The sequence below is a fragment of the Parus major genome, chromosome 1A (genome assembly GCF_001522545.3).
Source record: "Parus major isolate Abel chromosome 1A, Parus_major1.1, whole genome shotgun sequence".
Lineage (NCBI taxonomy): Eukaryota > Metazoa > Chordata > Aves > Passeriformes > Paridae > Parus > Parus major.
The window spans coordinates 63,973,611-64,001,244 of record NC_031773.1 but is presented as its reverse complement, the minus strand read 5'-3'; the positions used below and the strand labels follow the sequence as shown (position 1 = coordinate 64,001,244).

At 40.3% G+C, this 27,634-nt stretch overlaps 1 protein-coding gene and 1 long non-coding RNA gene across 5 annotated transcripts in view; one reads left to right on the top strand and one right to left on the bottom strand.

Moving 5' to 3' along the window:
* Positions 1-24,343, bottom strand: part of LOC117244496 — a 29,958-nt gene extending 5,615 nt beyond the window's left edge. Inside the window, exon 1 of the long non-coding RNA XR_004497706.1 lies at positions 24,263-24,343. This is a non-coding gene — a long non-coding RNA (uncharacterized LOC117244496). The remainder of the gene's footprint in view (positions 1-24,262) is intronic.
* A 15-nt stretch (positions 24,344-24,358) lies between these two features.
* Positions 24,359-27,634, top strand: part of PPARA (peroxisome proliferator activated receptor alpha) — a 32,977-nt gene continuing 29,701 nt past the window's right edge. For 3 of the 4 annotated variants that reach the window (XM_033514809.1, XM_015627317.3, XM_015627316.3), the window contains exons 1-2: positions 24,359-24,450; positions 26,760-26,882. The gene's annotated coding sequence lies outside the window, so the exon portion shown is untranslated. The remainder of the gene's footprint in view (positions 24,451-26,759; positions 26,883-27,634) is intronic. The other variant, XM_015627315.1, reaches the window with a different exon arrangement.

The following is a 27,634-nucleotide window of genomic DNA, read 5'->3' as shown; positions in this document are numbered from 1 at the left end:
TCATCCTTAAAATAATACCCCAAGAGTTCATGGCCCATGGACACATCTCTAGGAGGGCTGTGAAAATGGGAGGAATGTCGCGATGCAGAACTTTTTGCCCAGGCAACGGCTATTCATGGAAATGAAAAGCCACAAGAGAACTGTTTCTTGTGGAGAAGTCTCCAAGGTGTGACAAGAGAAAACTCCCCTCCCTACAAGAAGTGATGGAAGACTATTGTATAGGTTTTGTCTCTTCATGGTCAATTGGGAAAAGAGTTGGTAGGGGTAGGAAAGATGGTCTGGAAGTTTTATTCTGATGCTTACTATTCTTGTAGTCCTGTTAATAAAGTTTCTTTATCCCTTTTAAGTTTTAAGCCTGTTTTGCCCTTCTCCTAATCCATATCTCACAGCAAGAAATGAGTAAGTGCCCTGGTGATTTTAGCCAGCGCTAAAACCCACCAAAGGCACAGAAATGAACTTTTGTGCCTAGCAGCGCCAGGAGATGTTGTAAAAACAGTCAGAGAGAGAATGACTGAGGGGACTGAGCATTTTAAACTGGCTCTGGCTTTATGCCTCACGCTTTCAGGAGAACATAGACCCTTCTTTCCTATGCACCCAAAGACAGACCATAATGATAAAGGAATAACAGAAATTTCTGATCAGCTCTAAGCTTTGAAAATGCTCCTTCTATTGGTGACACATCTAGGTCCAAAAAAGCCAAAAACTCCTAACCATTCTTGTTCATAGCTACAAGCAGAAATCAATACTGAAGGTTTGTAAGCAGTGCTCTGGCTGTGTAGTGTCCTTCATCTCAGCTGTGGGCTGTAGGAAACCTTAATTCCCTGGCTGCAATAAATGCTTCAGGCTTCAGGGCCAAGCAAAAAGTTTAACTAAAGATAGATAGATAGACAGACAGACAGACAGACAGATAGATATCTGCTGATGCAATCTCTCACTCTGAAATTTCACTCTGAAATATGGAGACCTCTTCTGGAGGATGATTTAGATTTCAGTCTCACTGTCAGTGTCCAGTGAGTGCCTTGCACATTCTATGTAAAGATTTTCTGAAAACCAAAGGCATTGGTCTCCCATTGCTTTGCATGCCTGATGTTACCAGCTCATGAGTTTTTTGCCTCATCTGAGAGACTCAGCAACACTTTCTGTGCTCTGAGTAGCCGGGCATCACTGGAATTTTAGGAGGGACTGTGGCAGTTCATGACTATGGCAGTACTGGTGCAGTGGATGATATTTTTGCTTTCAGGAGGTTTGGTGACTTTGAGGAAATGTCTTGCTGATGCTTTAGCACAAGAGAAGATCTGCTCTTCTATAAACATTTAATGAAATGCAGCTTTTTGTTGATTTGTGATTTAAGTCTCTCCTAACACTGTTATCTGCTGCTACCTGAACTTGCCTCTTCTTCCTTAAATGAGATTATCCAGGGCATTGTCAAGCAAAATCTTTAATATTTCCACCTCTTCTCTGGAAAGCCTATTGCTCAATTATTTTCTGGTTGAAGAAATTTTTTTCCTATATCCAGAAGAAATTTCCCCTAAACTGTCTTGTGCTCACAGGACCTCCTGTCCTGGCACCAGGAATCCTTTGGAGAAGAGAGTCTCCATCTCCTCTAGAACTATCTTCTTTGGGTTTTGAGACACTGACTAGACCCATCCTGGGCCTGAACAAACACACTTCCTTTAGTCTTTCTTCATGTCATGTTCTCCAATGGGCTCTCTTCAGTTCTTTGGTGTCTTCCAATGTCTTTCATTTTCTTGAGCTGGGGGACAAAGATGGGCACTAAATTTTGGGTTCATCCTAACAAATCCTGAGTAGCTATGGCCTGATCAATATGTTCATGCAGATACTGGAATAAAAGGATTAAAAAAATCTAAAATTCAGCTTCAATATACAGAATTAATTTCTTTCCGTACTAAAGCAAGTTCAGAAGCAGAGATTAACTCTCTCCTATTTATGCAAAGGATGAGACCTCAAAAAAAAAAAAAAAAAAAAATAAAGAAAAGACCAATGAGTAAAAATTGTATTAGATATCTCAATATTCAAAGCATAGTAAAATTCTGTAAAAGACAAAATTTAATGGACATTCTGAAGAGAAAATTATACCTCTCTCTTCTTACATTCCTTNAAAAAAAAAAAAAAAAAAAAGTAAAGCACTGAGAAATGAGTTCAAATTGTATAAGAAATCTCAATATTCAAAGCATAGTAAAATTCTGTAAAAGACAAAATTTAATGGACATTCTGAAGAGAAAATTATACCTCTCTCTTCTTACATTCCTTCTGATTGAATGATCAGTGTTCTCTGATTGAATGAGTGTACTAAAGTATTTATTAATTTATCTATTTTAAGTTTGCATTACCTAATGTACAGGAGGCACTCTGCCTGGAGGCAGAGTGAGGCCTGGATATTCACTAATGAGCTGGTGTTTGTAATTAATGCCCTGAATGTTGAACTGTGTCCAGCCTCATCCTAAAGCAAATTTTTAATGGGCTAAAGGTTCTGCCAGCCAAGCTAAGAATGAAATCTTTATGATGCTACTTGTCCATTCTCTCCTAAAGGAGAAGGGAGTCCTGAAGATATAAAATTAGAAGCAGGAGGAAGGGAGGACACAGGGAATTATTCAACAGGTGATAGAAATTCAACTGAGATTGCATATGTGCAACATGATCAGGTTGGAAAAATAATTAGTTGAGCTGGGAGCAAAATGTACCTCTAGCAGAAGCAGTTGGCTTAGTCAGGAGATAGAAATCTGATGCTGGAGAGAGTCTGAAGCTGAGCCTGATCAATCTGATTTGAGTTTTTCAAAATACAAATTCTTCCTGCCTAGCGGGACATCTTCTCATGAACAATGTATACATTGGCTTAAAATAACTCAATTTGGTCTTCAAAGTGAGTTTGTCTCAAGCAGTATCTGAACTCTTGAGAGTGTGAGATTCTGCAAACCAAGCAGAAGGATCTCCTGCAATTCAATATTCAGCAGCTGTCAAAGCTTTTCAGTTCCTCGTGTGAAAGAGGCAGTTACAGAAAACGGGAAAAGAACACAGTTACTGACTTGACAATGTAAACATCCACAGGAGATGGAGGTACAGGGGAACTGGCAGGGAGGGCTTGGGAGTGACACAAGGAAGCTGCTCAGAAGATCATGTTTCAGCACTGCCAGGACTGTCAGTATGTCTATTAAAGATGGCAAGAAGGAAAAATTAAATACTAGACTAATATAACACATCAGGCTGAAATAAATTAGATCTGAAGGGAAGCTGTAGAATGATCAGGCTGGGGGATCCGTGACCACAGCAGGGATGAGTGGATGGATGTGGAAGTGTTATATCTACAGATGAATCCCAAATACAAAACAAGCACTTCTGCTTCCAGACATTGGGAATCTGGGGTAGAGCTTCAGCTTCAGTCAGACTTATCTGGGAATCTGGGAGATGCACGTGAAGCTCCCTGGAAAAAGGCAGAGACTGAGGCATCTAAAATATGAGAAAATTCTGTTCAAGTCCCTAAAGAAGCAGTATAAATTGTAAAGAACAGCTTTGAAAATTTAGCTGTGACTTACAAACCCCTGGTATGGTTCTGACTTAACATCTTCCTTCCTCCCTTCTTACTTATTTAACAAGTTTTCTGTGCACCATACTGCCTTTATACAAAGTTTCGATTCTTTTGCAGCAAGAGTTACTGGCTTAATATAAAGCTGCTCTTTGAAAGAAGTTACTTTCCCTTTCAGCACTTCTAAATACTTCTGTTTCAACTTCGTGCTCCTTTCCCCCCAAAATCTGAGTTACAAAACTACTTCCTTCTGTCCCCAGTGGAGGCTTGTTTGTATTGGCTTTGATGTGAGCAGTTTAGCTGCTTGGCTTAATTTTAACCTTTCAGGGGAAGGGTTTATTCCAAATTAATTACACAGCATGAAATCTTGAAAAGCACAGTGAGATTCTCATGGAAAAAAATGCATAACAGGTCTGGTAGGGGAAAAATGTTACAGAACTGATGTTCTCCTTGTCTAAAAAATTAAAATACAGGTGGTATCTTTGTCAGTCTCCCCACTGGAAGTAATAGGCAAGATTTTAAAAGCTGATTAACTGCTGCAACTGAAGAAACTGAACTCTGACAGTCACACAAAAATCAAAAAGACCAAAATAGTCTTAAATAAGAGCTGGATTCTTTCTAAAAATATTAACATTAACATCAGGTGGCTTCCCAAAAAGTAATTACAGGTGATACAGACTTCAGGAGATAAAACCTCTGGGGCAGCTACAGTGTCTGGACAAATTAAGAAGCCCAGCTGTAATGTTCAGAAATATGAGATGGATAGGTAAATCCACTGGTCTGGCTGGCCAGTGATCAGAAATGTTCTAAGCAGCAAGGAAGTACAAAAGAACTCAACTGCTTTGGCTCATACTGATAGAGAGAAACTGCAGCAGCAAGAAACTTGCAAAAGGAAATTAAAAGCTGTCAAGATTCCTTAATGTGGAAACACAGATCCATCCAGTATTTCAAATTTTCTTTTACTTTGGATACAGATGTCTATGTTTATAGACTCCAAAATTACTGCCATAAGGAAGAATGGAAGGCCATTACTATAAAAGTATAAATTTTCTGGGGTCACAGCATCAGTTGAGACTGAAGAATGATCTTGCTGCTCTTGCTTTGGGAACAATAAACTACAGTACACCTCAAATATAAGGAGTTGCAGTAGGGATAAGAAAGATGGAAGCAACTGCTTTACATCAGAATTGCTAAAAAAGGCAAATATTAGCTGTAGAGGAAAATGTCTTATTTCAGCATATAAGCAAAAGCCTCCCTTAAAGTTATAATCCCTGCCTTGCTACCAGCCAGATGTTCTCCATAAAGGAAAATTCACCAACTCTTTGAGTATCACAGGTATATGAAAAGCCACTAATTTTATACCAGCTAATTAATTCAAAAATATCCCACAAAGTCACTAATTTAACTCATCAATGCCCTAAGATAGCTGGGATGAGTAGGAGTACGAGACAAAACCCAGAAAGGATGGAGACATTGAGCTCCTATGCTTGCAAAACCCAGCCCCAACCCACCAGGTGGTGGCAGGAGAAGCTTCTGGGGTTGTTCACCACGTACAGTGATTTTACTCTCCCTTTTACAGTGCAGACCAACAGATGATGATGCTTTAGGTTTCACTGGAGGCAATTATGGATAGAAATCACATTGGGCCTGAATATAACAATGAAAAACAGCACAATGTCTCCAGGAGTCACAAGAATACATGGAAGAAAGTACAATTTATTGAAGTGCAATAACATGTCAGCTTTTTCTGGGAAGGATGCAAAGATATGTAAAATGCAAATAATAAGAGCAGTATAATTAACTTGCTTAATAGACAACATAAAGCCACACAAGACAAGCAACCCAGAAAGGCTGATTTAGTGCAAGGAGGGAAACTTGACAGCCTGTGCAGGAAGAAGGGGTCTCTCAAATGGTGGTGGGGTTTTTTGTGAACAGCTGTACAAGGAGGAGGTTTTCAGAAGTGGCTGAATCAAAACATTTGGAAATGTGTCTGTGAGGGGATGCCTCTTTGGCCTAAATGCACAAGGGAAAACCCGTGATGTGGGCACCTGTTAGGGTTGGTAAAAATTTGACTGAAGATGGTGGAGAGTAAAGTATTCCCCCATTGCCCCCTGTTAAGTTTTATGTAAATGTTGCCAGAAAGTTCTATCATTTCTTTGTTATCATTGGGTAAGATTTGGTGCATTATTTTATATATTCCTAATCCCCAGTTTTTATTTGTCCCTTCCCCTTGGACTCCACCCCTACCTCAGTTTACATAAATTACTGTAACCCCCTGTCCCTCACACTTTTTTGAAATGACAGTCCTCTGCCAGACCATGGCCTCTGGACCATGGGAAATGAGATTTATCACATGCAGCAGTCAGCTACAAATTAACAGAGGAAAGAATACTTTTTGTCCTGTGAACCACATTAGCCACAGAACTATGCCATTATTTTTTTCTTCAACTGCTTTTCTGGTTCAGCTCCAGTTCAGCTCTGCCTCAGCAGAATCCCAGCCAGGCTGAATATGAATTTCAGCTGAACCAGAATCTCTGCTGGTTCAATGTTCCTTTCTTGTTGTGATACACAAATTAACTAAGAACCAGAATGCAATTAAGATTCATGAGTACAAGGATTGCTTTTTTTATAATAATAATATAATTATAATTGTATGGTTATATACCTAATAATTAATAATACAACTAATAGTTGTATCTGTTCCAGCTTCTAAGTATTCCTGTCTATAGCAGCCAAGAATAGGGGATGAGCAGAACATGTATTCTATGTCAGCAAGTTACAACATCAGAAAGAAAGTAAACAACCCCTGCAAACACCTCCTACAAATCTAGGAAATGGATATTACCCATACCACAGTCCTGTGTAGAGAGAAAAGAGTAGACATGATCAAAGCTGGGTGTTTTAAAGCCAAAATGCTACAATCTGACTAAAACTCTGTGACTCAAATCTTCCTCTACCAAGGACAGGATTCATTTTGAAAATCTAACAATGAGCTGAACCAAATTCAATTTACAAAAAGTGAATTTAGTTTTTCAGCCACCATCCTGTCATACCAATAAAACTAGGAACGAATTATCAATTACTAAAACACATAATGAAGTATCTTTTGAACAGTAAGAGGTCAACTTATGTTTTCCCAAGGATCATTATACAACTTTACAGCACCAGACTATATATGATTTGAACACTGTATTTCTAAATGAAATCATTCTGGAGTTCTCACATTTTATGTGGCAGGTTTTTCTGCAAGAGAAAGTAAACTGTAATGCTGATTTGCTCTGAGCGTTCTCGGTTTTCCATACACACACACCTGTACATATATACACAGTGCAGTGTTAGTTCTTGGTACGTTAATGAAATGCCTAAGTCATTAATGAAGTGCCTAAGCCTATTTTAGTGAATTTGGCCACCAAGTCTACATTGGAGAATCTCTTCCCTGTAACTTTTCTTGGCATTTAACACTACCTGCAAAGTTAGTGAATAAATTCTGACAAAATCCTATGGTGCAATGGTAGGTATTGTTACTACTGCTATTAATGTACAAGACAAAAGGAATTTGCTTCGGTCAACTTGCACTACAGGAGTTACAGCACAGAGACTTGGGCCCTCATTTCTCCCCCTCTCCCCCATCCTTTGGACCTTGAAACCTTTCTGAATGTAGTGATTTAGGAAAGATTGTGATTCTGTATTGTCGTCTGACTTCTGGGTCACCTGTACCTGGACACAGCCAGATGGCATGCCTGGATGAGAACCAGGCAGCCAACAGTGCAACACTGTTCCTGGTGTAAATCCTCAGGGAGAGCATCACTGCTCCTTGGGGAAGATGGCAGAGTATTTTGGACTTGGGTAAATTACAGCCATGAACTTTGCGTGTGCCAACTAAAACAGCACAAAAATATAGAATTCCCCCCCACGCCCAGCAGTGGTAAGGCTTTCACCAGAGTGAGTGCAGCCATCTGACTATAAATAGCAACTTCCCTAAAATTAGATGGAACTGGCAGGCTCTGGGCCATGAATGGGAGCACTGTTAATATGCTCATCAGGTACTGGAAGGGCTCCAAATCTGACAAGGCCTGCTACAGCACAAACGTTCTGTGCCTGGAAAAATGAGCAGGAACGGCTGAATGAATGGGGCCAGGGATGTTTTCCTAACTGGATAATAATGTCACAGACTGCATGATGATGCTGGTTACATTTAAAGGAGTACTGCAAGTAGGGATATTTCTCAATATTTCTTACTGCTTTGCTTATGCTAATAGAAAATGCTGTTAAACCTAATGAATAAAGAAAGGTGGGAAACCATTTAGGGGGAAATTAATACCAAGATACTCAGTAAAGTTAAGCCAAGCTAGGTAACAGTGTAAATTTTAGTAATTGCTTTTGGTTGTTTTAATTCAGAAATGGCTAGAGCTTATCTGCACTCCTTCATGGTGATTTTCTGAATAGTTAATAAAAATATAAGTCGATGGTACTACAGGTACTTGGTGCTAATTGGCTGTTCCCCTGCTATGGAAAACATCAAAAGTGCTGTTTGGCTTTATGCAGTTCAAAACAGACACCATAGCATAGAAAGTGCCATTGTGGTCCCAAAATGGGAGAGAAACTTCAACAGCACATATGATGCATGCTGACCTTTTCTCTAGCGTAGCACCACTGAAATCCAATCACTTCTGCACCTGCTGTCAATCAGCCCACACTTCCATATATAGCCTTTTTTTCTCCTTAAAAAAATTAAGTTACCTCATACAAAGGCACCTGGAAGGCACATTGCATTTCCACAAGGGAAGTCAGAGCACAGCAGCTGATGAATTGTGAATTTACACTGAGCTTATTGTACAGTGTCTCTCCCATGCTGATAAACCATTAGTTCACTTCAGTTTAATTCATTTTCAGTGTGAATTAAGTTAAGGCAATTATGGCCAGCTGACTCCTAAATGAGTGTCCATAGAGAAATTATATATGCTCAAGTTATATTCACTTTAAATTCACATAATTTTTTGTTAATTCACATTGGCATCTTGTGCAGGACAAGCCATTGGGTATCTTGGGCTTGTGCCAGAGCACCTTGAAGGTAAGAAAGGAGATTTTGAACTAGTCTCGACAGAAAGCAGAACATCAGATTCTCAGAGGCTACTAGATGAAAAATATAGCAAAATATTTTATTATTAAATAGAAAACACATAAATGACTCAAACATAATAAGATTTTTGGATATAACTATGATAATTTGAAGTTTTTTATGAGAAACATTAAAATTAAAAAACATAGTACTGTTTCTATGCCCTTCTCAGGTCAGCACTTGTGGGCCATAAGGAAACTCCCTATTTACCCCACCATGCCCCAATTAATGTGATCATTTAAATGAGCTAAAGTATTTGCACAGCTTGTTTTTGTTTTTTTTTTTCTGAAATCGTCTCTTCATATGGCTGTATCAACTTGTTTATAATGTACAGAATTCTTTGAGTCATACGTAGCTGCATTTTCACTCTGGCTTCAGGAAATAAGCGTGAGTTACTCTAACTCCAGCTGGAAAATAATGACACCATTGCTCCAGTCCTTCTGCAGCTTGGCCACTGTCACAGTAACAGACTATATTGGTGGTCTGAAGGCCTCACACAGCTGTAATGAAAAGTAGGTTTAACCACAGCTTCCAGACAATGGTTTTTTTGCTTAGTAGAAATTTTGTGTAAACCAGCACTTTGAAATTTAATCCTACAGGGGTTAAAAACAAGACTGTTTTTCTTCCATGAGGGGATTTAATATTTGGGTTAACCACTTGATTAGCAAGGCTGTGACCTTTGTTTATGGAAGAGCTGCTGTATTTTTAGCCCAATGGGAAGGAAGGCTTTGATGTCCAGAGTGATGATAGTGGAGTATGTATTTTCACTGGGGAAATGTTCTGTTTCAGTGAGGAGCAAGAATGAAGTCTAATGAGGACTCAAATGGGCTTCTCGAGTAATTGTGTGTGCATGGGGAGGAAACAACCAAAGTGACAAACTTACCAAAAGCTTTCTATATGAAGATATAAAATCTGTTAGGACATTGCTGTAATTCTTTTGGAAGACTGTACACACACTTTTTAAACATAGTAATAAGCGTGAAGAAAAGTTTCAGAGAAATACCCTGGATTCTGAACTGAGATTTCAGTAGAAAAGATAATTAAACAAAAACTGACAAAGCAACTATTGGAAGTTCAAGCTCCAGAGTTCAAATTTACTCCATAACCCCTTTTCTCCTCCCATTTCGAGCTCCCTCCCTTCCCACCGAGCCCGGACAGCTGCCGCTAGAGGTCAGGTGTTTATCGCTCTCCTTACTGCCATCGATCACCTCTCGTTCTGCTCGGTTTGAAAGAAAGCTGCCTGAAGACAAAATTAGAAATCAGAGCAAGGATGAACTGCGAATTTACACCACGTTTATGTGTTCTTCACAAATCAGAACATTTAAAATCTAGTTACGATTTTGTGTGAAAAATCTGCAATACAAAGATGGGATTTACCAACAGGCAAAGAAAGCATTCATTGATTCAGGTGCTGCCCCAAAACCAATAGAGAAGCTATTCATCAGTAATGGTGAGAAAATAAAGGTTGGGTACAGTACATGTAGGCTTGGAATGGTATAGGGCAGGTTTTGCTGTAATTTTTACCAGTAATGATTGTTCTCCTCACACTATTAGTGTTTTCCTGACCAGGTTTTTTGGTCTCTGTGAGTGCCAGCTGGACAGGCAGCACGAGCACAGGGGAAAATCAGCTACTTTGCCCCAAAATGAGGAATGCTGGAAGATTTTCAGTCTAGACTGGAAACAAAGGACATGGAGCTAAAGGAAATGGGGGAGACATCGTGGCCAGCTGAAGTTCCTATCACACAAAATGCTTGGGAAATCAGGTTTTGCTTGTTTCCTGGCACACACGCAATGTGTGTATGGGTAGGAATAGTTCTATTAATTTTCCCAACTTGTTCTCAAGCTCTTTAGTAACTATACAGTCAATTTTGCTGCCTTGTGTAAAAATACAAATGTAAAATTTTATTTTACAAAAAAGATTCACTGGGTTGGGTCTTCCCCAGTGAATGCAAACTAACATAAGTAGAGCAATCCTTCCAGGTCCAAATGTAGGCCCATTTCATAAATACTTATGTGTTTTATGGAGGGTCATGATGATTTTCTGAGCAAGAGCCTAGGAAAAACCAAGAATTTAATTGCTTAAAATGAGACGTTACGTAAATTAACTAAGCCAGCACAGGGTGCTGACATCAGAGAACTCCACTTAAGCTATTGCCTCCCAACTCCACATCTCCATAGGGAGATGCATTAAATGAGTTTATGGGGAAGGATCCACAGGCCAAAGGCATGTTAGCAAGGGTATTTAGCAAGCAGCAGCTACAGACTCCTGAAAACACAGGTCCAGAAACTCCAGCTCATTCATGGTGCTTCTGAAAGGCCCAAACCCAGCTCAGCACAAGGAAGGAAACTTCCCCTTTATCCTTCTCTTCCACAAAGGTATTCCCATTACATGCCCCTGTTCCAGAGATCCAAGCAAGAGCAGGTATTTTGTTTTCTCTTGAAGAGATAAAAAACCATCTGCTATCCTTCCTTTGTTAAATAAAACAGCTGGGCTCAGTCTTCTGTCAGAAACCATTCAGTAGCAAAGAAAGAGCTCTAGGCTATGTGGATACGGCCCTGATCAGCCCCAAGCATCACTGCCATTCCAGCACTTTAAACTCCTGGTTTTGTAAGCTTTTCACTCGAGAGAGACGTCTCCAAGAAAAACCTGGAGAGTATCCAACTTCACTTTAAAATGTATTTCATCTGACATGCAGGATGTCTTGTGTAAACCACACTGAGATGATCTTCAAAGCTTGTTCTTTTCTTCGCTGCTTCTTTCAGAGTGCAGCTAATTCTCTTAGAGAGATTTCTGTGATGGCAACAACTATCATTAAATATGTCCCAGAGCACAGTCTTTTATTCATTGGCATCACTATGTTTTCAAAATATTTTCCAGGTGTGTTTGAAATAACTAATTTGAATTTGTTATTTAATCTGTACCTCCATGACAAATTGCAAGGGACCCTCAGTGCAATGTCTTAGAACTGTGACAGGGTGAGAGGTGGTATAAAATTTCATCACTGAAAGTCTCAAAGCACATCAATTCCAAACTTTTGGGGAGATTTAACTTTATCAACAACTGGACAAACAAAATAATCTAAGAGTAAAGAGCTTGAAGTACCAGTTATACACATTAGGAATATGGAAGGTACATTTATTTAGGTTTAGGAGGGTGGGCTTGGAGTTTTTTTTGGTAGTAAGTCTTTTTATCTTTGTTCAAAGGGTAAGTGGCTACTGTTCTAAGCAGCAATATGGAAAAGTGCCTAAGTTGTTTTTTCTCGGGTGTTTTCTGTTCTCTCCACCTTTTTTTTACACAGTGCAAATCACTGGTACAGAAGTCCTCAGTTACTCAATGTCCATTTACTCCATGAAAATATTTTTGTTATGATAGAAACATTATTTTAGAGGATGGCACAATGGTTATTTTAAACCAGCTGCTGGTAATATGAAACTACTCCTAGAGTACTTTAAAATGCTACTCTATGGTTTGCTAAAACTGGATTTAGGGTTTGTTCTGTGGCTTTGATGACTACATTGCTCAGATCCTGCTATGCCTTGTGCTTTGTCTTCTCAGAAGAGGGACTACAGCTTTTCTTTTCAACCAGAAAAATCTAAACAGCAACTATTTAATTTTTAGGCTTAAATAGTTTCCAGGGGAGTATTCTTTGTTATTTGTAGAGACAAAGTTTTATAAGGATTTTAAAAAAAATTAGTTTACAGGAAATCACTTATTTGTATTCTTGTAATGCCATAAGACAAATGCAAAGAGAAATACTTTTAAATGAGAGAGGAATGGTTCTATCAAGCAAATGTGAAAATAAATTCAATAAGTAGGCATTCATCCTCATTTTGCAGAGAAGTCATGTATATACCTTGAGTGTTAAAAGCTCAATCTAAAAGATCACCTGTTATATCAAACTTCCACTAATCTGAGGGCAAAATATGTGCACTCATGGTTGAAGCTGTCTTATGCAGGGCTGAATTCTTACCAAATCTGATAACTACAGGGCCTGCACATTTCTGGGTGGAGCCCTGGAAGGTTTCTGTGCCTGCAAACAAATAGAAAGAGTAACTTTGTTAACATGAAGTGACTGCCCTCTGTAAAGCTAAGCCACTGCAGGTGGTTATGAGTCCTTTCTTTTCTGAAAAACAGTGCTTTTAAATCCATTTAATGCTGGAAGAGTTAGCATGCAGGAAGGTATTCTCTGCTGCTGCCTTCATCTGTCTGTATGTTTGGGCCCAGGTGTTTGGAGGCACATCAGTCAAAGGTGAATATATACAAGGAATACATGCATCCATCTAGCCCCACAAAGGCATAATGTGACTGGTTTATGTGGTGTGCAGGAGAACTGACCACCTATCAGCTGCAGTCTTGCTGTTTTGACCACTTAAATTTTTGTAGTGCTACAAGAGGAAAGCAAGAATGCAATTTTTGCTATTTGTTACATTTTTTTATAAAATAGCTTTCTGCCTGTGTCTCTCTTCTACCCCAGTGAATCTGGCAAGGCACAAATAACCACATTAATCTCTCACAGCAGCCCCCAAAATAGGTAAAACCTGCTCACAAGGTCTGGGGTAGACAGGGTACAGGGTACTGTTAGAGACAAAAGGGTGGAAATGTCAATAGCCATCCTGCCTCCCGGCTCCACTCAAGAGTTCTTCACTGTCAAAAGAGTATAATTTGAAGACCTCCATTTCTTTCCTCCTCAATGCTTCTGCACCAGCATCTGGTACGTCTCAGCAGCCCATTATTTTACTTTCTTTAATACCAGCTTCCCACTCCTGAGCCTCAATCTGAACAGCACCCATAAAAATTGACAAAGGTGCCAAGTCGAGTGAGGCATTTGCAGAACAGAGATGCCACATCAGGCTTTCATTGTGACCTTTATTTCATGTGCATCCTCAGGCTCTCCCTGGGAATTTGCTGCTGCTGTAGCACAGGGCCCTCTGGGAGGAGCTGCCCTGTTTTTTGTTGCAGAGCACTCTGCTCTCCGTGAGGAACGAAAAATAACCGTGGTGGGTTCCAGTATGCACGGCATGAAGGATGTGGCTGCCAAGGACAAAGGCTTGATCCTTGTGTTCCACAAAAAGAATGGTTCAGTATACTTAGCACATTGCTCCAAGTCATTAATACAGGGGATAAAGGTGGGGTTTTTTTTCCTGAGCCACATGAATGCTTTCTAAAAGTACAATTTTATTCTCTTGGAGCAGCAAAGCCTTAGAATTGAATAACCTAATTTCTACTAGTTCTATCATAACTTGTGTGAGGAATGGAAAAACAATATAAAATAGCACCCTACTGTATCAGACATATTTGTTCAATAATCTTTTTGATATCCAGAAGCTTATCAGAAACCTTGTATCAGGTACAGACTGCACTGGGTACAACCTGCTGTTCTGGCTGAAGCAGTGTCCAGATCAGCTATCCAAATTCAGAAATCTTTCACATATTGCAGGAAGTGTTAGGTATTTTCATATATTTTTATTTTCAACCTTTTCTTTTAATGTAGGGTTTATCCCTTCGCTCCAAAGTAACTCTACCTAGAGGCTATTTTGTGAAGAGCCTTTCTGGATTCAGGCCCACTGGAAACTATTTATCACTGTTTACAGGAGACAAAAGCAGGGGCACCAGATTAGCAACCAAATCTAAAACTGACTTCAAAGTACATTCTCCGATAGCACAACACACATCTGTCAAATTTATGGACATAAGTGGATACCTGAGAAAAACATGAAATCATCATTTATCCAAAGACAGCCTGACTTTCATGAACCATGGGTACAAATAAAATGTGCATTCCATCCAGAAGCAAATGCTGAAGCCAGGTCTCAAAGGTAGCTCAAATCTGACCAGATTAATCTAACATCTGTTAGTTGTATTTCTAAATCAAAGCATCATTAGTGTAATATACAAACCAGCTGTAAAGTTTTTATTTCTGGAGTGAAAAACCAACTTAAGAGCTAGAGACATAAAAAATAACAAAAAATGGTTGGTTGCTCCTCTTGGGCCCTCCAAGGAGTTACAGAGTTTAGGGAGAAAAAAAAAATCAGCATTGTATTTTATTTTTAATCAGATATTCACTGGGCGTGGATTAAGAACATTTTGATACCAGTATTCCACTCTGATTTTTTTAATTTCTAGTTCACCTTTATTAATGTAATAAAACATGTTTTTCTGCATCTAGTTCATGGGATTGATACTGGGGTAATGACTGACTTTAGTCTTTTTTGCTCTCTAAGAGCAAATCAAAGTTGCTAAAATGTCTTAGTATCTTTAGCTATGTATAGGCAAACAGCACTTAACAAAACTGAAAGAAATTGTAAAATTTAGCCCCAAAGAACTGAATAGTCAGGTAAACAGGAGCAAGAATTTAGTATAATTACATTAAAGGTAGTCAGTGAAGAGTTGGCCAGTTGGAAAAACAAAGTTTGCAAAAGAAATAGGGCTTGAAGGACTGATACAAAGAGAACAAGCAAGGACGGTGTGTGCTTGTGAAGAGGGACATTGACCCAATCAAAATGTTTGAAGATTTGGGGGGAAAAAAGAGGAACAAAACTAACACTGGTGCAATAGGAAACCAAACAACCCACCAGGGATTTCAACCACTCTTTGATCTGATTTTCAGTATCTGAAGAAAGTAGATATGGGCTTTACCACCTTCTTCCAAGGTGTGGTTTAACAAACAAGTGAACTGATGTAACACCTTCCAGCTGCAAGGGGGAAGGTCTTTCTTCCTTCTGCTCACTCCCAGTGTCCTCTTCTCACCCTTGTGTCTGCTCTGGTGTTTCATGGCTCCCAGCTGAGGCAACACGAGTCCCTAACATACAGACTAGCCAGTCTTTTGGGTGGGCTGAAAAATGCCAAGAAGGTAAAATACCAGAGAAGGTAAATGGTGGAGCCTGTGACTGAAAGAAGGGGTAGGAGGAGGGAATGTGGTTTTCCATTTTCAGCAGTGCTACACTGATATTACCCCAAAAGATTCCTCTTCTGCCAGAACACCATGAAGTGCAGTTGTGTGACACCTCTGACACCTGGCTGTGAGGATTTCTTCCTGACTCATTTTCCAGTCTGAACACTAGCCTATGGCATAGCCCTTGATAAGAAAAAAAAGGACACTTTTTCACTTTGTGTTGTAATTAGTTTTACTGGGTAAAAAAAAAAAAAAAAAAAAGAGGCTTGGGTTTGTATTTACTTAAAGCTAGTGCTGGAGCACAGTCATAGGTAATAGCTAATCTAACTGTAAAATCTGAGTGGAGAGACAGTTCTTGTAATTGCACTGCCGAGTAATCAGGTGATGTCAGCATACTCACACCCTCTGTTCGTCTAACCTCACTTACCCTGTGATAACATAACAGTGCCTTGTCTTCCCCGTTTGCAGTGCCATGGGTACCTCACTGTGCGGGGCATCTGAGGCTTTCTGTGCGTGTCTGCGTGCTGTGACAAACCTGGTGACATGTGGGACAGTGACAGGGCACTTTACCTTCTGCACAGCTCCAAAAGGCAAACTCCCAGAATGTAAACATGAATGAGATGTACAGGGCAGGTATACTGACAAGACCTTTTTTCTTTCCAGATAAAATAGAAATAAATTTGAGGTATACTGAGATACCAGGAATATTTGAAAATCCCAGCCTGGACATCAAACAAACATTTGTAATGCTGAACCCTGTGATAAACAGCAAATATTTTGTATTCTCTAAGAAATATTTGCAGAGTTGCACACAGATGAATTAGGTAATCAGAGCAACTGCTGTCAGGTAGCAACTCAAGATGGGTGCAAAACTCTATTATATATGTCTAATTAACCACTCTTTCATGATGCTTCTCATTCTTGGAGGATCCTGGAATGGCATCAGTGATCTCATGATCTGCCTGCCCATCACAGTGATCTGCCTGTGTTGTTGTCAGCATTTCCCACTGGCTTTGGAATTTTTGGGGTCTCCAACTAAGCCAGACAACCAGTCTGAGTGCACCCTGAGAGCAGAGAGCTGGCAGAAGACCAGCTTTGGTGTATTTGCTGCTCTACATTCAAACCTTTTGGATTTTGTCTGCCAGTTTCTAGAGCCAAATGTATCTCAAGACACAAACAGGAGGTAAAAAGGGAGAAAGGAAGAGAACTATATTAAGATATGCAAAAGATAGTAACGATTTTATTTTTTTTTTAATGGGTGAAGACCTGTGAAATAATTCGGCTAAAAACTAAACGTTTGATAACACTAATACATAGAAAAGCAGACTTCAAAGGCTACTCCTTAGAGAAGTTCTTGTTCTTGCCTCTTTTAAACCACATATCCAGATTTTTCATCTGGCTCTTGATGCATTTGGAGCGAACAAAATTATACAAGAAAAGACAGTGTTTTCACTTTTTTGGTTTTTTAACAGGAAAGACATAAACTCAGGGATTATTATGAGAAAAAAACTTGAAAATATGCAGAATATTGCAAGTATATAGCTTAGAAAACATGCTGGATTTTCATCTTGTTCTGAACACAATTTATATTTCTTGCAGGTTCAGCATCAAATTGTTAACACAAGGTCATGAGGTTTTCAGAAGCAAATGGAGCATTTCAGGGTCGGTTTCACTAAAGAGAGATGGGTCTTGCTGCACAAGGATTTGTCATGTGCAATTTTGTTTACTTGTGACTGTTTGCTAACCTCCAGCTTCAATGAGTCATGGTATTTTTACTACCATGCTGTCCATTCCATAGGCTTTAACACACTCCTCCACTTAATTATTAACAAAGTCCAAAGGTATCCACCCCTCTCCCACACAGATCTTCCAGCTAAACACAGCTTTGAAACCTCTTCTTATTTAAAATTGTTCTTTACGGTTTGGATAAATACAGTGTTAGCAGTTGATGCTTTCGTGTTGCTGCAATGACGTCCTTCCCCACTAAGTCTCCTGCTGCTGATTACATTCCTTATGTCCAAACAACTTGGACTTGCCCACACTCCAACAGATATCCTCTGGCTTTGCTCCTCATGATCCAGCTGAAAATCACCTCCTTTCCCAGGATTCCCTGTAGCCACTGAAAAAAAGCCCTTCCCTCTATTTCCTTATCCCTCAGGCTCCCTGCCACAGTCACCTTTTCCATGTCCTTGGTCAGGCTGGACCAGTGTTTGATTCCAGGCTGATTTCCAGGGTAGTGCAAATGGCAGGAATTCAGCCAGTGTTCCTCCCAGATGTAAGGCACATGCTATGAATTAGATCATTAATTATTTTCATTTTCTGCTATTTTCTATTCTTTATCAGTGGAACAGGTTCTCTGATCTGGTTCAGAGCATAGCCCTGCAAAGAGTTGGAATTGAGAAGATTGAGGAGTGGTGCAGCATGGCATGAAAACAAATAAGGTGGTATTGGATGTTGGGATGTTTCTGAGGCCACAGGATCAGAAAACTGTGGCCTTTGTGCTGCTGGCCTGGGATAAGCCCAAATTTCTAGCCAATAACAAGCTTGTTAATCTGTTTTATAACAATGTGTTTTCAAGTCTCATCTGACCTCCCTCTTCTATGTTTTTTAACATCTGGTCTACAAAATATTTTGTTAAACACTTTAAACAATTTTAGAAGTACAGTCTTGCTTAAAAAAAACCAAAACAAACCCTATCTAGGACTTAGTTAAGAGCAGCTCCTATTCACACAGCAAAACTGATCAGTGTGAAGAACAGTGAGAAGTACTTGAACAAGAACGTGCACAGTCAACTTTTAAAGGAAAAACTGATACCTACAGAGCATCAACCCCATTATATGGCCTTTGTTTTGAACTCTGACTTGTAGATGTGCAATGATTGAGCAGAGAGCCCTGAAATGAGCTGTGTTGTTCATCCCAAAGCATCTTGGTGTATCACTTGTGAGTGCTGGAAAAGGCTGGGTGTGTATCATAGCAGGTGTTAGTCACGGCCTGGAAACAGGGTAGGAAAACAATTTAGGCTGAATGGTTACTCAGCTAATTGCTTTGACTAAGTCTCACATTTACACACCCAAAGCACCCAAACTCAACAGTTTTACTTGACAGCATGATAGAAATACTTGTCCTTCGTCTGGGGGAGATAAGTACAAGCAGTACAAAGGAAATAAACTGCTTGCATTAAAGATCCTGGAGAACTGCAAACCTGTGATTAGATGAACTCTGGAAAATGCACTGGTGTGGACACACAGCACCACTACCACCCGGCAAATAGCCTACTGTGTGCCACATGCTGCCAACTTCAGAAACAGCAGCAACCTGTACTTTCCCTTTAACAGCCTCAGCTAAAACCAAACAAACCCAAATCAGCTCAAGCTTTGAGCTCCCCTCCAGGAGCCACCGGACTTTGCACCAAAACAAGCCCACAGGCGTGATTGGCACTGCATCTCCTCAGTTGCTCTGGAAGTCAGTACAATGTGTGTACAACCACTGCATCCCCTTGGCTGCTCTGGCTGCAGTACAACCTGTACAACCACTACATCTCCTTGCTAAAGAGGTGTGCTTCTACACCACTGGTGCATGAGGTGTACAGGGTATGGAGGTGAACAGAAGCTGCAACTTCAGTTTTAATTTCTGCACTTGGACCAAATTAATTGTGAAGCAAAATTATTTAGGGCAAGCTGATATTTTCACAGCAATTCCTTCTTGAAATCTGCATAAAGCATGAGTGAAGACCCAGAAATTTCTGCAACTTACATTAAGGCTACAACTAAAGCTAGACAAGGATAGATAAGCATTGATGCTGGGAGAATTGACCAGTGACAGCATATCCTGATAGAGGCATGCAAGGGAATAAATGCACACTGCAGAGGTGCATAGGAAGACACATTTTAAAGAAATCTTAAAGTAGAAATTGCTAATAATTGTGTTAAGAAACACCAAACATTCGACATTGCTTCTTTTTTGTGCCGTGTTATGCTCATGTACAGGCTGTGCAGGGAAGAGGCAGGTTTCCTACAGGATTGGTAAAGGACAGTAGAGAGTGCACCAGAAGTTACAGGAAAGAAGAGCTGGGAATTGGAAGCAGACGTCAAAGGGAGTAGAGTTGACGTAAACAGAAAAGAGACTTGAGAGGGGACAGTGAAAGTTAGCTTTAGCTGGAGAGAGGGGAGAATGAGGGCCAAAAGATATGTTGCAATAGTCACTTGTGAGTAAGATTTGAATCACAGTTATGGGGGGGCTAACAGGGACAGATTTTAAGTATATCACCCAAGAAGAGAATCTCAGTGACACAGATAAAACACCAACTGGGAAACTGAGATTGGAGAAAAAGTGGGAACAAAGGCTTCACTGAGCCAACAAAACAAAAGTAAACAGGAAACATTCAAAGAGTGTTCAGTTCAAAGGACTGGAAATACAGAGGTCAATAAATTAAAATGCATTAAGCAATTAAATTAAGAGTACATTTATTTCCAAGGATAATAGGGAAAAAATCTGCCAAAAAAGGTGGAAATTTGTTCCCTCAGTCAGATTATGGCAAGTACCACATTCATCAAAGAAAGGAAGGAGCAATCCACTCCAGTAAGAGAATAACAAAACTTCACCCCAGATCAAGATACCAAGCAGTGATTTGTTTTCTAAAAATGTAAACATTTATTATATTAAGTTTACATGATTTTTAGCAGTTCTCAGAGACCAAAAACAAAACCCATAAAGAAACCTGCTAAATCCTGCTGCATCTGGTAATGCAGTGTCCAGCACAAAAATAAATGTATAGAAAAGGGATCTTACACTGAGGAAAGAAATTATTTCGACGACAAGGTAGGGAAAATCTGGGAAAGAATAGCCACAGCTGAATTGTAAGAGTAATTGCTTATTCCCATAAGGTGTTTTCAAGTCAGTAATTTTCCCCCTGCTTCCTCTCCATTCTGCAGAATGCTCCAGCATGGCCTTGCCCTCAGAATAAAGACTTGGGACATCTTGTTTTACTGTATGAAAGGTGTTTTCTCACTGCTAATAGTTTTCTTTAAAGAACTTTTTTATTTAAATGAAGAAATGATTCACACTGGCTGTAATAATGACGAGGGGGTAAACACTAAAAAAAAATTAATTCACTAGTTTTCAACCTGGCTGGCAATCATGTAGTGAAAACCCATAGCACCAATGACAGCACCAGCATAAAGAGTAATGAGAGGAATTCTAAACATTTTGGCTTAAGAATGTTAATAAGTTTAAAGCACCATGGTTTTCCATACAACTCTTCTGCAGTCTTTTTGACACAGGAAAAGATGTATGGACACCTGCAATATTTGATCTTGATGCTCTGAAAAATAATTAATTGTTTCAGTAAGTGAAGTGAATAATGAGCAAAGTAACTTTCAAACATGAAAATAAATTATCTGGATGACCAAGGCCCTACCTTATATAGATGGGATGGCATGGTAAACATCTCTAACAGAAATTAAATGTAACAGCTTCATTGCTTATTTTGTTGGAAAATATAATCTCATCTAAGATTTTTTTTAAAAAATTAAGTGTGTAAATAGTTTTTTGGAACAGTAGGCTTGTGTAAACCTGTAAGTTGCATCCTGCTCCCATACAAAACCTGTCATAGTAAAATGAAGTAGATGAATCTCATGTGACTTAAATAAATGTTTTCATTTATCACCTTTAGCCTTAGAGCTTTGCTCTAATACAGGAGAGAGACGTGCATCTAAAAACAACCAGCCCTCAAATCCAGCCCGACCTAAAACCAACAGCAAAGCAAAGCAGCACAGATATTTCTGTACCCAGGCTGCTATGCCAAGAGAGAGTTTCATAAGGAAAACTCAGGGTGGATACTGGTCTCCTCTGCTTCACCAGTTTTCTTGGCTGTTTGGGTTTTCTTAAGGGGTTTGATCTAACTGAGAGAGAATTGTTCTTTTAATACTAATTTGCATACTGTGTATATTAAATAAATCAGATTTAATCTTCTCCTGTTCATTATCACATGGGACTTTTGGCTTTGGCGTATTTTGACCAGGTTCAAAGGTGCAGGATCCAGCATGCGCATAGTTATACAAAAAAAGATTTAAATTACACTCTGACAGTTTTCTAGACTTCTGCTAGTAACCTCTGCTCATAAAACTTGTTGCTTTGTGATTGTCCAGCCCCTTCTATTCTTTCAATAAGAATGATTCATAGATTAATTTATTTTCCAGTAGTACATGTACATTAGTTCTGTAAGGCTTCAGTAGGCACTCAAAGAGAAACAGAACCCTATGTATGCTATTTCAGCTGATAAAGTCCTGGCTACGATATCAGGTCTCTGCAGTTCCCATTTCAAATAAATACTCAAATGAGAAGGCTCTATAGCTCTATCGACTTTGTAGGGGGAGTATTTCCCGATGATCCAGCAAAAACAAGGCCCATTGTCTGTTAAAATCTCCATCATCAAATCAGCAAGAGAAACCACAGCAAATATTTGAGCGCAGGGTCAGCCCACTTCCTGCATTCTACCCATAGCTGGAGGAGGTGGTGAAGGTGCTGCCAATTTTTCCTGGTATGGTCTATCCTCTCAGACTTCTGAATGAGTCTGTGCTGGCTTGGAGCTGCTCATCTGCTCACACAGAATTGTTATAAGAGACTCCACATCTGGCCTTTAAATAAATGAAAAGGCATTTCTCTTTTGCAAATGAAAATGTTTTGTGATAGAAATGCTGTGCGTGGCTGTGCAGGCCTCTGACAAAGCCAGCTGGCTACTGGAAAGATGGAAAATCAACAATTGCACAAATCTGGCTGCTTCTTCCACAACTGTCGAGCTGTTAGGCAATTGTAATAAGGTTATTACATATTAATAGAATATAGTACTAATTGAAAGTTATTCCGGCTAAAAACCTAGTAAATTATCTAATTTCTGATATCTAAAAGCTTGAACATTTAAAAAACTAATGGACTTTTATCATATTTAGTACGTGATTAAGATTTGAACTGTGATACAAATTTACACAATACAGTCAGTAATCTACACTTTTAAAGCTCTTTCAGTACAAAAGGAATTACTACAGTCTCCTGTGCAAATATTCTAAGTGTGGAATAGATTCTCCTTCTTTACCACTTTCTGCAACACCAGTCATTTTCATGGACAAAATGTTTCCAAGTTCTTCAGAAGAATCACTTCCAGAACAGGGATAAAGAGAGCTCTTCTCCATGCCTGGAGTAACACAGCCCTCCTTTCTGCAAACGGAGGTTGCTCTATGTTTGGTGTGGGCTGAGGAGCCCACAGCTCATAAACAGGAAACAACCCACAACTGATTTTGAATTCCAATAAATATTTTATGATTTTACTGCCTTTGGGACAACACTTGTGCATGAGTCAGGACAACATGAGGTGTGGATAGAAAGCTGAGTCAGCCTGGCATGCATCTCACTAGCAACAGTGGTGAATCCCTCAAAACGTGCATATTCCATAGGCAAAAGCCTGCATCCATTCCAACATCTTACTCTAGAAAATTGTACTGCAGCACTTCCACCATGTCACCTCACCTATGAGAAAATATGTAGGTGTTTAAACTGGGAATTAACCTGCTAAATCTACTGATTCTTGCAGCATTGGGTATTGGCCCAGCTTGAGACAGACCTTGGAGCACGTCTAGTGGTTGAAAAGTCGAAGTGCGACCAGAACCAATTTGAAACAGTGTGAAAAGGCTTAAAATAAATATAAGGCTTTTAGTTAGCTTCTGTTTTCTATGGTCAATATCACCTTTTGCTGGCTGCTCCTGAGCCATGCCTTTGGGGACTTGCTGTTCCTGCACTGAGCGCTCTGGTGTCCAGGGCCATGTGCTAAACCCAAATTAATGAGAAATATATGGAATTAAGTGTGGTGCTCACTGCGGTATGTACTAAACCCCCCAAAAGGGAGCCTTTCTAGGCCTCATTTAACTTCCCATTGAAAACATCTTAAGTGAGTCTTATCATCCCGGTACTGTGACATTGACTACTCAGCTCACTAATTAAGTGAGGTTCCTGATTAAATTTTGTTTTAGTTTGTTTGATTTGTTGGGTTTTTTCTTCCCCACATGGAATGCAAACGTTAAGGCAAACACGCACAGCCAAGGCCCTCAGGCAGGCGGCGCTCCCCGTGCCCGCGGCAGCCGGGCCGCCCCCCTGACCGACCGTCCCGGGATCTCAGGCTGGACCCCCTCAGCCTCGTGTCCCGGTGAAAATGCGGGGCACGCAGGGACCCGGGGCCGGGGGGTTGTGAAGGGTCTGAGGGGAGCGAGAGATGTGAGGGCAGTGAGGGGTGAGGAGGCAGTGAAGGGAGTGAGGGCAGTGAGGAGTGCGAGGGCTGTGAAGGCAGTGAGGGGAGCGGGGCTGGCCCGGCCCGCCAATGGCGCGCGGCCGCGGCGGGAGGTGTGTGCCGACCTCACTTCCGGAATCTGTCACCGGCCGCTCCCGCCCCGCTCTCGCCCCGCTCCCGCTCCTTCTCCGCTGGCACCGGGGACGCGGCTCGGCTCGGTCCGGCCCGGCCCTGTGCAGCCCGCGGCAGCGATGCACGGTACTGCCTTAGGGGCGCCCCCCGCCCTCGTGGTGCCCGTGTCCCGGCCGGGGCGCCGGCAGGAGGCGGGAGCGCCCGCCCGGGGTTGGGTGACGCCCCCGCCTCGCTAACGCGACGGCGGCTTTGCTAATGACCTGTCCTTTCTTCTCCTCCCCTCCCTTGCTATTCGCTATTACTTATCTCTCCGGCCCCGCGGTGTGAAGCCCTCGGCGGAGTGGCGGCGGACAGCAGGAGGAGGTAGCCGGCCCGGGAGATGCTGTAGCGGCTCCCGCTGCTCGCTCGGCGCGGCGCCCGCCCCCGGCTGCGGGAACGGGGCCGAGAGGCTGCGGGACGGGCAGAGCCGGCCCGGCGCGGGCGGGCGCAGGTAAAGCCCGGTAAACCGCGGGGAGCGGGATTTCAGGGGCTGGAGGTGGGAACAGAGGAGGGGGTGATGCCCCCTGTCGCACGAGGGGATGGTTGGCAACTGTCACGTCTTTTAAATGGAACATCTGGATTGCCCTTAACCTGGGATGAACTCGGGCACTAGGCAGAAAGTATGTGTTTAGAGGTTCCCGCTGTTGGCTTGGCTCAGTCAGGCGGGTTGTGCTGTCCCCGGTCGGCTGGGCAGAGGAGGGTCCTCTGTCCTGGGAACAAGGAACAGGTCATTGGGAACGCCTCCGGGGCTTGCTTTTGTGGTTTGCCGAGTTCTTGGTTGTCCCTATGGGGTTGGATACTTGCTTTTCAAAAAGTATTCCAGAAGTAACAATGGAAAGGAGTGCGAAAAGGTGTTGCCTTGTATCCATATTAAGATTGGCCCAGTCTCACACAATGACATGGGGAGCTGTTCCTAAACTCTCTGATGGAAGTAGTATGAGCACAGGATTCGTCACACAGGATTATCTGGAATGATAATGTTTGGCACTTTTGGCATTGGGTGTCTTAGTAGTACTGCACTAATAAAGGTATTGCATAAGTTTTGTTGTGAAGGAAAATAGTGGTCAAACTCCTTGTATTACAGAACATGCACAGACTTTCTCATTGGCATCTGGCACTGCTCACCTTTTTAAGATTTGTTTTGCAGGCAGCAAAACAGATCAGCTGTAAGAAGTGTTTCCTTTGTAAATCCTGAATCATTGACTTAGCATTGAGGCTGCCACCTGGTCTCGTGCTGGAACTGAGGCAGTTTTGGTTCATGTGATGTGGTCACACGTCTGCTAAACCTAAAGCAGTATCATAACCTTTGTTGGCTGGCATGAGCTACCGAGCAGCCTTCGGCTCGTAGGAGCTTTGAGTGGCAACTTTGGGAATTTCAAGTAATACAATGTAGTGTATTGGAAGGATGAGAGTGTGCAGACCTTATCAGAGGTTTGTGGGACTCCACAGACAATATACTTGCTCTTTTTTCCCATGTTTGGAAGAAACTCTTAGCATGGTCCAAAAAAACATTCTTATCAAGCTGTTGGTGCCTTATATTGACTGTCATCCTCTACAGTCAGGTGCATGGGGAGTTTTGGCTACATATTGGAAACACTTTGTGGGTTTGTCACTTGCTTTGCAGTAGTCCTTTAGTATACTCATTTTCTGTTAATACTGTAGTCTTCATAAAGGGTATAATGAATTATAAACCATGGAGAGAGAGTTACACTTTGTTGTGATCTTGTGTTGTTATGCCTTTAATATTTTATGTGTGGAGTGTTATAAAAATATAAGGGACAACAGTGTCCTACAGGAGAGTAGGATATATGGCCTAAGATACTAATCTTATTCTAAAAAATGGATTGTAATGCTCACTGTTGTCCCAAAATGGGCAAGGAAACATAACTTTTCTTCCTATTCTTTTCAGAAGCAGCTTGTACTTCAAAATTGCAAACAGCTCTATTCTTGTCTTTTCTATAGCTTTCCTAATGAGATTTGGGTTCTGAGTTCTACTTCTATTGCACATGTCATATTTTTGCAAGGGGGAAAGAAAGAGAACACCATACTTGTCTTGGAAAAGAAGTGAAATTGAATTAATATTTATTAAATGTGCAAGCATATTTTCTTACATAATTTTGGAATTTAAATATTTTTAATCCACTTTTTCAAAATCTCTATGAAACTTTAATTTTTTTGGTATTTTTTAGCTATATGTGCTTTTTTTTTATATAGGCCTTATAAAGTATATAACAACAAAATCTCTGTCTTTGGAATGTAAATCCTCAAAATAATGGTCCATTGCAAAGACATCTCATGGGGCTGTGTGTGTACCTTGGAAACCACAACTAATCTAAATGTGTCCACAGAAAGACTTGGAAATTTGTGAGAATGCTCTTTAGCATTTTAGGAGTAAAAGTATTTTACTCTTTAATAGATAATTCAAATAACACAGGGCTGTCACTATAGAATTCTCAGTTCAGTTGTTTTGAAGTCTTTTAGTATGAAGGAAAAAAAAATCAGAATTATATTGGGATATACCAGTTTTATTCCCTAGTTAGCTAGATGTCAGTGTGGTCCTGCTGTAAAACTAGGGACATATAAAAAAAACTCAGTTGTTTAAAAAATAATTTTAGCCCAAGTGAAATGAAAGCTTTTTTCTTTTTTTCTGGAAGAAGCATAAAGAAATATTTTTCTTAAGTAATATTACATCACAGCTATGTAAAATCAGTATAATAAGCCCTGGGAAATTTTTTTAACTCTTTATTTTTATTTTTTAAGAATGTCAGCAGCTTTTTATTGATGAAAAACTGCTTGTTATCACCAGTCTGCACATGAAATGGAAGGGGAAGAGATTCTGAAAAACAACTTCTGTTTCAGCCTTACAAGATGCTGCATGAAGAGGTGAGTACATACTTAGACTGGCATAGAATCTCTATAAAGAGTGATTAATGTATAGTCAAATGACTAAAGGAAAGAAATCTGAGCATGTAATGCCAATAAATATTTGATAAATAGAAAACAGTAGCACAATCAGGAGAACAAAGTATAACTTCCTTATGTTCTGTTATCTACTGCTGTCTTAGCTGCTGGTCAGTAGAATTCTGAATTCTTAAGCATTTCAGTATTTCAAAGCTCATCTTAAGCTCAGCATTTCAAAGGACCAGGTCTTTTAAATTAAATGTTGAATGACTTTATATGAAGTAGAAGGCTGAATTTTTCACTGAAGTAAAAAGTCTGATAAGGTTAGGCTCTTAATCATCACTATCTTCAAAATAAAACTGAAATTTCTCAGAGTGTGATATTTGACATGTTTTAAAGATACCCAAGTGATACGAGGAGACTCTTGTGTGACCAGATTGCATGTGGCATTGAGATGTTGCCAAATCTGACTCCACTTCCTCATACCACTTCTCATAGTTTCTGCTTATGAAACAATATTTATTTATAAGTGCATTGCATGTGTCTTTAAATATCTAAGAAGTGTAATTTCTGTGTCCAGTGAAGGACTTCTCATGCATAGATTAATACAAATTATAAACCACAATTCATTGGCACTCCAATCCTGACTGAGGCTTGAGTTGTTATGTGACTGGTTTTTGGGTGTTTTCTAAGTCTTAAAATGTGTATGCTGTTAATTTTTTTATACTTTGCAA